We start from the raw sequence: 2,500 nt of genomic DNA on the forward strand, positions 1-2,500 counted from the left end.
AGGCACTCAACATACTCTGAGTTGCACCCAAAATCCTTATGGATTTCTGGTGAAACAATTATTAAACCGTCTTGATATAATTAGAAGTAAGTTGCTTCCATTTAAGATATCATCAACCTCTCCGTGGAAGTTGCCAGAGATATCATTTGGTAAATATTTTATTGGTGTTAGAAAGAACGTGACTGAATTAGAAGCTAGGTCTATTTTTATGGAACATGTTGAAAAACATAGGGAATCTGATGCTGGCGTTGAATTTGGAATGTATAGTAATTCTTTTGACCGTAGAGGTGCACTTCCTCCAATATCTTCCATATTTACTGCCGAACTATATGACATACTAACCGCTATTGAAAAAATAGCTTTAAAAGAGGAGGGCAATTTTTCCATTTTTAGTGATGCAAAAGGTGTCCTTCAAGCTTTAGAAGGTTTTAATTCCAGTAACACTTTAGTTTTAAAGATTTTGAGAGTGGCTTTTAATTATTGGCCAGAAAGGTATAACAGTTCGATTTTGCTGGGTTTCGGCACACGTGGGTGTTCTGGAAATGTAGAGGCAGATTCACTGACAAAGAATGCAGCAGCCGAGTTGCTTCAAAGAAGATATATCATTCTCTGTAATGATTTTTTTTTTACCAGCAATTAAGAATTTTATCTATAATAATTGGCAACAGCATTTAACTGAAAATAAGAGGAGAGAAATTGCGAATGTTATAAACCCTTGGAGGTATAATATGATGCCCCGAAAGTGGGAAACTACTCCTTGTCGTCTCCGCATTGGTCACACTCGGATGACAAGAATTTCTGATGGCTGGCCAACACCAACCATATTGCGACGACTGTTTGATACCCTTGACAGTAAGGCATTTGTTGACTGGCTGCCCCACACATAGCACAGAAAGAAATAGGTATATCTTTGAGGCTCGAGGTGAGGATGGTACGTTCATCCTTGCCAAAATCCTTGGACATGATGTGTCTTACAATGCTAGTGGGATTTTTAAATTCATTTCAGAAGTAGGTCTTCTGAATTCTATTTAACTTCTATAACATATTTACTTTTCTGATTTTATTTTAATACTCTTTTGGCCTTTATTTATGATAAACGATATCTGCGTCAATGACCTTCGATGACAGGATACCAGAGACCTCTCTCTCTCTCTCTCTCTCTCTCTCTCTCTCTCTCTCTCTCTCTCTCTCTCTCTCTCTCTCTCTCTCTCTCTCTCTCTCTCTCTCTCTCTCCAGCAGCTCAAATTAATTACACGGACATTTTAAGTTATTGATCATTGATAATATTATGATTTGGACGTATTCTTGTCATTTTGTGAGCTAAAGAATATCATATTTCTCTTAAAGTCAGAACATTTCTTGGAATCATTATCTTGAGGGCCTCTGCCTTGGTGAGTGTGAGGTTGACGAGGGAGAGACCTACCTAATGGGTAGGTTCTTGGGGGGGGGGGGGTTATTGGCTGGGGGCTTGGAGACGGAGCCGTGTTGGTGAATAGGAATGAGAATATGGAAAACGTGTGCCTGGGGGTAGGCCCTTGGAATGGGTGGTGTAGTGGTATCATAATGGCAGTAATAGTAGCAGTGGTAGTAAAAGTAGTAGTAGTAGTGAAAATGAGAGGTAGAAGTGAAATAAAGGAGCTGCATTTGAGGCTGTGCATTTAGAATATATCTTTAAACACGAAATGGAAAGATTTAAAGCAGCATATAGAGACGCAAGACAAAACGGCACGAGAAGTTTAATGTTTATGAGCGTTGCGGAACGCTTGCGCTTATTCCAGATATTAAAGTAACGTTTACGTAGGGTTTTTAAAGGTGCGACTTTCCGAACAAAAGAGAATCTTAGCGTTTTACGTCCTCTTACAAATGACGCGAGGAGGGGAAAGAACTCTGTGGATGACTGAGAGCTAGTTCTTGCTGTGTAACGTAGTGAGTGCCTCTGCAGAGAAAGCGGTTGCATTTTTTTCTTATTTAAGGTATTATATTCGGCCTGCATTAGTGCTATAATAATCTGATTTGTATAGATGATTATTCTCATATAGATCTCTCTCTCTCTCTCTCTCTCTCTCTCTCTCTCTCTCTCTCTCTCTCTCTCTCTCTCTCTCTCTCTCTACTGTATGTATATATATATATAATATATATATATATATATATATATATATGCATATATATATGATATATATGTATATATATGCATATATATGTATATATTATATGTATATATATATATACATACATACATACATACATATGTGTGTCTGTGATTATGTATGTACATATAAATCCAACCCTCCACTGAAGTCCAGTGAACTACTACTCGGGCGGGTCCCTATCAATCATCTAACGAAACATTTTCGTTATAACATATACAATTCTTTGATTGTAGCATCTTCTAAATCATATGATCTGGTGAAAAGTAATGTCTTTAGTTTCTTCTTAAATTCAATTGCCCCCTAAGTCTTTCTTTTCAGTTGGCAGTTTATTATAATGTTTATTATCCCGT

This window comes from Palaemon carinicauda, chromosome 22, assembly GCF_036898095.1.
Source record: "Palaemon carinicauda isolate YSFRI2023 chromosome 22, ASM3689809v2, whole genome shotgun sequence".
Taxonomy (NCBI): domain Eukaryota; kingdom Metazoa; phylum Arthropoda; class Malacostraca; order Decapoda; family Palaemonidae; genus Palaemon; species Palaemon carinicauda.